We start from the raw sequence: 10492 nt of genomic DNA, 5'->3' as shown, positions 1-10492 counted from the left end.
CTATTTGAATAAACCTTTTGCCCGTTTGCGTTCTCGTCGGGGCCGGGCCGGGCCGGGGTGCGCTGCCCGCACTACCGCGCGCGCGGGGGCGACACCGAGCGCGCACCCGAGGCGCCCCGAGCACACAGGCCACGGTGCAACCCGGGCGTTGTGCGCGCACCCCGGTGCGCCCGAGGTGCTGCGCGCGCACCCAGGTGAAATCGGTGTGCACCTCGGCCAGTGCGCGCTCGGTCGAGTCGCGCACGTTGGCCAAGGTGCACGGTGATGTTTCTTACTCTAAGGTTCCGCACCAGACGCCCGGGACAGGTGAGCGAAGCTGGGCGGGGCCGGGTGCGCGGCCGGGGCAGGTGCACGCAGCTGGAGAGAGCTTTGGAGCACACTTCGGAGCGCACCAATGATGCGCTCCATTCAAAAGTTTCCTGAAAAGGCAAAAAAAGTTGAGATTATAGAATTTCCCACTTGAGAGATTGTAAAAAAAAAAAATTTAAAATGAAGGAAACGCGGGTGCCAAGGTGTGCGCAGCCCAGCCAAGGTGTGCGCACCAAGGCGCCCACCCTGGCGAAGGTGCACGCAAGGTGCGCACCCGAGGCAAACCGGACAATTAACCCAACTTTCGACTTCGCGCGCACCTTGGAGCGCACTTCGGAGCGCTCCTTGGTGCGCACCAATCTTGGGCACCTCGGAGTGCACCATGGCGCCCACCAAGGTGCGCACCCGGGGCAAACCGAGCTCCGACTTCGTGCGCACCTTGGAGCGCACGAAAGGTGCGCACCATGGCGCCCACCAAGGTGCGCAGCCCAGCCAAGGCGTGCGCATCAAGGTGCGCACCCTGGCGAAGGTGCGCACCCGGGGCAAACCGAGCTCCGACTTCGTGCGCACCTTGGAGCGCACAAAAGGTGCGCAACCCAGCCAAGGTGTGCGCACCCCGGTCAAACCGAGCTCCGAATCGTGCGCACCAGAGGTGCACGCCATCGTGCGCACCTTGGAGCACACTTCGGAGCCCTCCTTGGTGCGCGCCGATGTTGCGCACCTCGGAGCGCACCCGGGGAAAACAATGCAATTAACCCGACTTTCGACTTCGTGGGCACCTCGGAGCGCTCTCGGGTTCGCACCTCGGAGCACACCGAGGTGCGCACCTTTGATGCGCTGCCTTCACCAATTTCCAGAAAAGGCAAGAAAACATTGAGAAGGTGTGCGCACCGAGGTGCCCACCCTGGCGAAGGTGCACGCGAGGTGCGCACCCGGGGCAAACCGGGCTCCGACTTCGTGCACGCCGCACCTTGGAGCACACTTCGGAGCGCTCCTTGGTGCGCACCAGGGCGCGCAACCCAGCCGAGGTGCCCACCCCGGCGAAGGTGCACGCGAGGTGCGCACCCGGGGCAAACCGGGCTCCGACTTCGTGCACGCCATGGTGCCCACCGCGGCGAAGGTGCACGCGAGGTGCGCACCCGGGGCAAACCGGGCTCCGACTTCGTGCACGCCGCACCTTGGAGCACACTTCGGAGCGCTCCTTGGTGCGCACCATGGTGCCCACCAGGGCGCGCAACCCCGCCGAAGGTGCACGCGAGGTGCGCACCCGGGGCAAACCGGGCTCCGACTTCGTGCACGCCGCACCTTGGAGCACACTTCGGAGCGCTCCTTGGTGCGCACCATGGTGCCCACCAGGGCGCGCAACCCCGCCGAAGGTGCACGCGAGGTGCGCACCCGGGGCAAACCGGGCTCCGACTTCGTGCACGCCATGGTGCGCACCGCGGCGAAGGTGCGCACCCGGGGCAAACCGGGCTCCGACTTCGTGCACGCCGCACCTTGGAGCACACTTCGGAGCGCTCCTTGGTGCGCACCAGGGCGCGCAACCCAGCCGAGGTGCCCACCCCGGCGAAGGTGCACGCGAGGTGCGTACCCGGGGCAAACCGGGCTCCGACTTCGTGCACGCCGCACCTTGGAGCACACTTCGGAGCGCTCCTTGGTGCGCACCATGGTGCCCACCAGGCCGCGCAACCCAGCCAAGGTGTGCGCACCAAGGTGCACGCGAGGTGCGCACCCGGGGCAAACCGGGGTCCGACTTCGTGCACGCCGCACCTTGGAGCACACATCGGGGCGCTCCCGGGTTCGCACCGGCGTTGCGCACCGTGGTGGGCACCTCGGAGCACACCAAGGTGGGCAGCGAGGTGCGCACCTTTGATGCGATGCCTTCACTAATTTCCATAAAAGGCAAAAAAAAAACGAGATTTTAAAATTTCCGTTTTGAAAGATAGTGAGAAAAAGGGAATGCTGGTGCCATCTTGAGCCCGCCCTGGTGCGCAGCCCAGCCAAGGTGTGCGCACCAAGGTGCCCACCCTGGCGAAGGTGCGCGCCCGGGCAATTAACCCAACTTCCAACTTCGCGCGCGCCAGGGTGGGAGCGCACCCAACAACCGGGCCTGGGAAGAGCCAATGCGAGAAACCCCACCAAACGCTCTGACAAAAAAAGAGGGGGCGCTCCAGTAACCCCGCTTCGGAGCGCACCCTGGGCAAACCCAGCCAAGGTGCCCACCCCGGCCAAGGTGCAGGCGAGGTGCGCACCCGGGGCAAACCGGGCTCCGACAACGTGCACGCCGCACCTTGGAGCACACTTCGTAGCGCTCCCGGGTGCGCACCTCAGAGCACACCAAGGTGGGCAGCGAGGTGCGCACCTTTGATGCGCTGCCTTCACTAATTTCCAGAAAAGGCAAAAAAAAAAGGAGATTTTAAAATTTCCGTTTTGAAAGATAGTGAAAAAAACGGAACGCGCGTGCCATCTTGAGCCCGCCCTGGTGCGCAGCCCAGGTAAGGTGCCCACCCTGGCAAAGGTGCGCACCCGGGCAATTAACCCTACTTCCGACTTCGTGCGCGCCAGGGTGGCAACCGGGCCTCGGAAGAGCCAATGCGAGAAACCCCACCAAACGCTCCGACAAAAAAAGAGGCGGCGCTCCAATAACCCCGCTTCGGAGCGCAGCCGGGGCAAACCCAGCCAAGGTGCCCACCCCGACGAAGGTGCACGCGAGGTGCGCACCCGGGGCAAACCGGGCTCCGACAACGTGCACGCAGCACCTTGGAGCACACTTCGAAGCACTCCCGGGTGCCCACCGGCGTTGCGCACCGTGGTGGGCAGCGAGGTGCGCACCTTTGATGCGCTGCCTTCACTAATTTCCAGAAAAAGGCAAAAAAAAATGAGATTTTAAAATTTCCGTTTTGAAAGATAGTGAAAAAAAAGGAACGCGGGTGCCATCTTGAGCCCGCCCTGGTGCGCAGCCCAGGCAAGGCATGCGCACCAAGGTGCCCACCCGAGGTGCACACCCGGGGCAAACCGGGCTCCGACTTCGTGCAGGCCGCACCTTGGAGCACACTTCGGAGCGCTCCTTGGTGCGCACCATGGTGCCCACCAGGGCGCGCAACCCAGCCAAGGTCTGCACACCAAGGTGCCCACCCCGGCGAAGGTGCACGCGAGGTGCGCACCCGGGGCAAACCGGGCTCCGACTTCGTGCACGCCATGGTGCCCACCGCGGCGAAGGTGCACGCGAGGTGCGCACCCGGGGCAAACCGGGCTCCGACTTCGTGCACGCCGCACCTTGGAGCACACTTCGGAGCGCTCCTTGGTGCGCACCATGGTGCCCACCAGGGCGCGCAACCCAGCCAAGGTGTGCGCACCAAGGTGCACGCGAGGTGCGCACCCGGGGCAAACCGGGGTCCGACTTCGTGCACGCCGCACCTTGGAGCACACATCGGAGCGCTCCCAGGTTCGCACCAGCGTTGCGCACCTTTGATGCGCTGCCTTCACTAATTTCCAGAAAAGGCAAAAAAAAACGATATTTTAAAATTTCCGTTCTGAAAGATAGTGAAAAAAACGGAACGCGGGTGCCATCTTGAGCCCTTCCTGGTGCGCAGCCCAGGCAAGTTGTGCGCACCAAGGTGCCCACCCTGGCGGAGGTGCGCGCCCGGGGCAAACCGGGCTCCGACTTCGTGCACTGCATGGTGCCCACCAAGGCGCGCAACCCAGCCAAGGTGCCCACCGCAGCGAAGGTGCACGCGAGGTGCACACCCGGGGCAAACCGGGCTCCGACTTCGTGCACGCCGCACCTTGGAGCACACTTCAGAGCGCTCCTTGGTGCGCACCAGGGCGCGCAACCCAGCCGAGGTGCCCACCCCGGCGAAGGTGCACGCGAGGTGCGCACCCGGGGCAAACCGGGCTCCGACTTCGTGCACGCCATGGTGCCCACCGCGGCGAAGGTGCGCACCCGGGGCAAACCGGGCTCCGACTTCGTGCACGCCGCACCTTGGAGCACACTTCGGAGCGCTCCTTGGTGCGCACCATGGTGCCCACCAGGCCGCGCAACCCAGCCAAGGTGTGCGCACCAAGGTGCACGCGAGGTGCGCACCCGGGGCAAACCGGGGTCCGACTTCGTGCACGCCGCACCTTGGAGCACACATCGGGGCGCTCCCGGGTTCGCACCGGCGTTGCGCACCGTGGTGGGCACCTCGGAGCACACCAAGGTGGGCAGCGAGGTGCGCACCTTTGATGCGATGCCTTCACTAATTTCCATAAAAGGCAAAAAAAAAATGAGATTTTAAAATTTCCGTTTTGAAAGATAGTGAGAAAAAGGGAATGCTGGTGCCATCTTGAGCCCGCCCTGGTGCGCAGCCCAGCCAAGGTTTGCGCACCAAGGTGCCCACCCTGGCGAAGGTGCGCGCCCGGGCAATTAACCCAACTTCCAACTTCGCGCGCGCCAGGGTGGGAGCGCACCCAACAACCGGGCCTGGGAAGAGCCAATGCGAGAAACCCCACCAAACTCTCTGACAAAAAAAGAGGGGGCGCTCCAGTAACCCCGCTTCGGAGCGCACCCTGGGCAAACCCAGCCAAGGTGCCCACCCCGGCCAAGGTGCAGGCGAGGTGCGCACCCGGGGCAAACCGGGCTCCGACAACGTGCACGCCGCACCTTGGAGCACACTTCGTAGCGCTCCCGGGTGCGCACCTCAGAGCACACCAAGGTGGGCAGCGAGGTGCGCACCTTTGATGCGCTGCCTTCACTAATTTCCAGAAAAGGCAAAAAAAAAAGGAGATTTTAAAATTTCCGTTTTGAAAGATAGTGAAAAAAACGGAACGCGCGTGCCATCTTGAGCCCGCCCTGGTGCGCAGCCCAGGTAAGGTGCCACCCTGGCAAAGGTGCGCACCCGGGCAATTAACCCTACTTCCGACTTCGTGCGCGCCAGGGTGGCAACCGGGCCTCGGAAGAGCCAATGCGAGAAACCCCACCAAACGCTCCGACAAAAAAAGAGGCGGCGCTCCAATAACCCCGCTTCGGAGCGCAGCCGGGGCAAACCAAGCCAAGGTGCCCACCCCGACGAAGGTGCACGCGAGGTGCGCACCCGGGGCAAACCGGGCTCCGACAACGTGCACGCAGCACCTTGGAGCACACTTCGAAGCACTCCCGGGTGCCCACCGGCGTTGCGCACCGTGGTGGGCAGCGAGGTGCGCACCTTTGATGCGCTGCCTTCACTAATTTCCAGAAAAAGGCAAAAAAAAATGAGATTTTAAAATTTCCGTTTTGAAAGATAGTGAAAAAAAAGGAACGCGGGTGCCATCTTGAGCCCGCCCTGGTGCGCAGCCCAGGCAAGGCATGCGCACCAAGGTGCCCACCCGAGGTGCACACCCGGGGCAAACCGGGCTCCGACTTCGTGCAGGCCGCACCTTGGAGCACACTTCGGAGCGCTCCTTGGTGCGCACCATGGTGCCCACCAGGGCGCACCCGGGGCAAACCGGGCTCCGACTTCGTGCACGCCGCACCTTGGAGCACACATCGGAGCGCTCCCAGGTTCGCACCAGCGTTGCGCACCTTTGATGCGCTGCCTTCACTAATTTCCAGAAAAGGCAAAAAAAAAACGATATTTTAAAATTTCCGTTCTGAAAGATAGTGAAAAAAACGGAACGCGGGTGCCATCTTGAGCCCTTCCTGGTGCGCAGCCCAGGCAAGTTGTGCGCACCAAGGTGCCCACCCTGGCGGAGGTGCGCGCCCGGGGCAAACCGGGCTCCGACTTCGTGCACTGCATGGTGCCCACCAAGGCGCGCAACCCAGCCAAGGTGCCCACCGCAGCGAAGGTGCACGCGAGGTGCGCACCCGAGGTGCACACCCGGGGCAAACCGGGCTCCGACTTCGTGCACGCCGCACCTTGGAGCACACTTCAGAGCGCTCCTTGGTACGCACCAGGGCGCGCAACCCAGCCAAGGTGCTCACCCCGGCGAAGGTGCACGCGAGGTGCGCACCCGGGGCAAACCGGGCTCGGACTTCGTGCACGCCGCACCTTGGAGCACACATCGGAGCGCTCCCGGGTTCGCACCAGCATTGCGCACCTTTGATGCGCTGCCTTCACTAATTTCCAGAAAAGGCAAAAAAAAGAAAAAAATGAGATTTTAAAATTTCCGTTTTGAAAGATAGTGAAAAAAACGGAACGCGGGTGCCATCTTGAGCCCGCCCTGGTGTGCAGCCCAGGCAAGTTGTGCGCACCAAGGCACCCACCCTGGCCAAGGTGGGTCACGGGGTGGGTCCTAGGGTGGGTAACGGGGTGGGTACTAAGGTGCGTGCCAAGGTGGGTCATAGGGTGGGTGCCAAGGTGGGCACCAGGGTGGGTGTGCACCAACCCTAGCCAGGGTAGGTCACGGGGTGGTTGTCGGGGTGGGCGTCAAGGAGCCAAGGTGGGTGGCAAGTAGCCAAGTTGCGTGCCAAGGTGGGTGTCGGGGTGGGTGCCAAGGATCCAAGGTGGGTGCCAAGGAACCAAGGTGGGTGTCTGGGTGGGTGCCGAGGTGGGAGCCAGGGTGGGTCCCAAGGTGAGTGCAAAGGTGGGTGCCAGGGTCAAGGTGAGTGCCAATGTGGGTTCCAAGGTGCCAGGGTCAGGGTGAGTGCCAATGTGGGTTCAAAGGTGCTAAGTTGGGTGCGAGGTTGGGTGCGAGGGTGGGTGGGTGCCAAGGTGTGCTAGGTGGAAGCCCGGGTGGGTCGGCATCCCATGGGTGTCGAGTTGGGTGCCTGATGGGTGCTTCTTGTCAAGTTTTAGTCGTCGGGACTCATTTCGAGCCTTAGAGGTCGTTTCTTGTCCGGTTGCCCTGTCTTCGACCTGGGAACCCAATTTTGGTCCTCGGGTCCCATTTTTTTTTGTCTCGCATCCCACTTTTGGCCTGTGGCCTTTTCGGGGTCGATTCTCGTTTTGGGCATCAGAGCATGTTTCTTCTCCTAAAACCCAATATTTGTTTATTAAGTCTCGGAACACATTTTTGTTCTCGTGGACCCATCATGGGTCTTGGAACGCATTTGTGGTCCTTGGGTCCCATTTTGCATCCCGAAACTTGTGTTTTGGTGCTTGATCCCTATTTTGGGTGCCCACCTTGCACCAAGTGCGCACCCGGGGCAAACCGAGCGCCTTGGTGCACCGGGGCAAGATCGAGCGTGCACCCGAGGCGCCCCGAACATGCACCAAGGTGCACTCGGCCCACATGTGAGCGCAGGTCGTTGCGCCCGAGGTGGTGTGTGGGCACCGCGTTGCAGACGGGACACTGCACGCACACGACGCCCCCTCCAGGTGCACGCACGTAGGCCGGGCCGGGTGCACACCCGACGCCCTAGCAAGGTGCGCGCACCCGGGCAGGGCTCACACTTGGCGAACGGGGCGCACTTCGCGAGGGAGGGTGTGCACCTCGACGGGGGTGGGTGGCCGGGGTGGATTCGCACGTGGGTCGCGGTTTGCTAAGTACACACTGCGACAAGCTCATAACGGGTGCGATCATACCAGCGTTAGTGCACCGGATCCCATCAGAACTCCGCAGTTAAGCGCGCTTGGGCCGGAGTAGTACTGGGATGGGTGACCTCCCGGGAAGTCCCGGTGTTGCACCCTTTTTTAGTTTTTCGCCGGGCGTCGCAATGCTATTTGAATAAACCTTTTGCCCGTTTGCGTTCTCGTCGGGGCCGGGCCGGGCCGGGGTGCGCTGCCCGCACTACCGCGCGCGCGGGGGCGACACCGAGCGCGCACCCGAGGCGCCCCGAGCACACAGGCCACGGTGCAACCCGGGCGTTGTGCGCGCACCCCGGTGCGCCCGAGGTGCTGCGCGCGCACCCAGGTGAAATCGGTGTGCACCTCGGCCAGTGCGCGCTCGGTCGAGTCGCGCACGTTGGCCAAGGTGCACGGTGATGTTTCTTACTCTAAGGTTCCGCACCAGACGCCCGGGACAGGTGAGCGAAGCTGGGCGGGGCCGGGTGCGCGGCCGGGGCAGGTGCACGCAGCTGGAGAGAGCTTTGGAGCACACTTCGGAGCGCACCAATGATGCGCTCCATTCAAAAGTTTCCTGAAAAGGCAAAAAAAGTTGAGATTATAGAATTTCCCACTTGAGAGATTGTAAAAAAAAAAAATTTAAAATGAAGGAAACGCGGGTGCCAAGGTGTGCGCAGCCCAGCCAAGGTGTGCGCACCAAGGCGCCCACCCTGGCGAAGGTGCACGCAAGGTGCGCACCCGAGGCAAACCGGACAATTAACCCAACTTTCGACTTCGCGCGCACCTTGGAGCGCACTTCGGAGCGCTCCTTGGTGCGCACCAATCTTGGGCACCTCGGAGTGCACCATGGCGCCCACCAAGGTGCGCACCCGGGGCAAACCGAGCTCCGACTTCGTGCGCACCTTGGAGCGCACGAAAGGTGCGCACCATGGCGCCCACCAAGGTGCGCAGCCCAGCCAAGGCGTGCGCATCAAGGTGCGCACCCTGGCGAAGGTGCGCACCCGGGGCAAACCGAGCTCCGACTTCGTGCGCACCTTGGAGCGCACAAAAGGTGCGCAACCCAGCCAAGGTGTGCGCACCCCGGTCAAACCGAGCTCCGAATCGTGCGCACCAGAGGTGCACGCCATCGTGCGCACCTTGGAGCACACTTCGGAGCCCTCCTTGGTGCGCGCCGATGTTGCGCACCTCGGAGCGCACCCGGGGAAAACAATGCAATTAACCCGACTTTCGACTTCGTGGGCACCTCGGAGCGCTCTCGGGTTCGCACCTCGGAGCACACCGAGGTGCGCACCTTTGATGCGCTGCCTTCACCAATTTCCAGAAAAGGCAAGAAAACATTGAGAAGGTGTGCGCACCGAGGTGCCCACCCTGGCGAAGGTGCACGCGAGGTGCGCACCCGGGGCAAACCGGGCTCCGACTTCGTGCACGCCGCACCTTGGAGCACACTTCGGAGCGCTCCTTGGTGCGCACCAGGGCGCGCAACCCAGCCGAGGTGCCCACCCCGGCGAAGGTGCACGCGAGGTGCGCACCCGGGGCAAACCGGGCTCCGACTTCGTGCACGCCATGGTGCCCACCGCGGCGAAGGTGCACGCGAGGTGCGCACCCGGGGCAAACCGGGCTCCGACTTCGTGCACGCCGCACCTTGGAGCACACTTCGGAGCGCTCCTTGGTGCGCACCATGGTGCCCACCAGGGCGCGCAACCCCGCCGAAGGTGCACGCGAGGTGCGCACCCGGGGCAAACCGGGCTCCGACTTCGTGCACGCCGCACCTTGGAGCACACTTCGGAGCGCTCCTTGGTGCGCACCATGGTGCCCACCAGGGCGCGCAACCCCGCCGAAGGTGCACGCGAGGTGCGCACCCGGGGCAAACCGGGCTCCGACTTCGTGCACGCCATGGTGCGCACCGCGGCGAAGGTGCGCACCCGGGGCAAACCGGGCTCCGACTTCGTGCACGCCGCACCTTGGAGCACACTTCGGAGCGCTCCTTGGTGCGCACCAGGGCGCGCAACCCAGCCGAGGTGCCCACCCCGGCGAAGGTGCACGCGAGGTGCGTACCCGGGGCAAACCGGGCTCCGACTTCGTGCACGCCGCACCTTGGAGCACACTTCGGAGCGCTCCTTGGTGCGCACCATGGTGCCCACCAGGCCGCGCAACCCAGCCAAGGTGTGCGCACCAAGGTGCACGCGAGGTGCGCACCCGGGGCAAACCGGGGTCCGACTTCGTGCACGCCGCACCTTGGAGCACACATCGGGGCGCTCCCGGGTTCGCACCGGCGTTGCGCACCGTGGTGGGCACCTCGGAGCACACCAAGGTGGGCAGCGAGGTGCGCACCTTTGATGCGATGCCTTCACTAATTTCCATAAAAGGCAAAAAAAAAACGAGATTTTAAAATTTCCGTTTTGAAAGATAGTGAGAAAAAGGGAATGCTGGTGCCATCTTGAGCCCGCCCTGGTGCGCAGCCCAGCCAAGGTGTGCGCACCAAGGTGCCCACCCTGGCGAAGGTGCGCGCCCGGGCAATTAACCCAACTTCCAACTTCGCGCGCGCCAGGGTGGGAGCGCACCCAACAACCGGGCCTGGGAAGAGCCAATGCGAGAAACCCCACCAAACGCTCTGACAAAAAAAGAGGGGGCGCTCCAGTAACCCCGCTTCGGAGCGCACCCTGGGCAAACCCAGCCAAGGTGCCCACCCCGGCCAAGGTGCAGGCGAGGTGCGCACCCGGGGC

General features: G+C 63.5%; 1 non-coding gene across 1 annotated transcript; it reads left to right on the top strand.

Moving 5' to 3' along the window:
• The first annotated feature begins 7776 nt into the window (after window positions 1-7776).
• On the top strand, window positions 7777-7895 carry LOC131873127 (5S ribosomal RNA). Its single transcript, XR_009371162.1, has one exon. It is a non-coding gene; the product is annotated as a 5S ribosomal RNA (ribosomal RNA).
• Window positions 7896-10492: the final 2597 nt, after the last annotated feature.

This window comes from Cryptomeria japonica, unplaced genomic scaffold (assembly GCF_030272615.1).
Source record: "Cryptomeria japonica unplaced genomic scaffold, Sugi_1.0 HiC_scaffold_1073, whole genome shotgun sequence".
In the NCBI taxonomy this organism is placed as follows: Eukaryota; Viridiplantae; Streptophyta; class Pinopsida; order Cupressales; family Cupressaceae; genus Cryptomeria; species Cryptomeria japonica.
The sequence above is the reverse complement of the archived record's forward strand: the minus strand, read 5'-3'. Positions and strand labels throughout refer to the sequence as shown.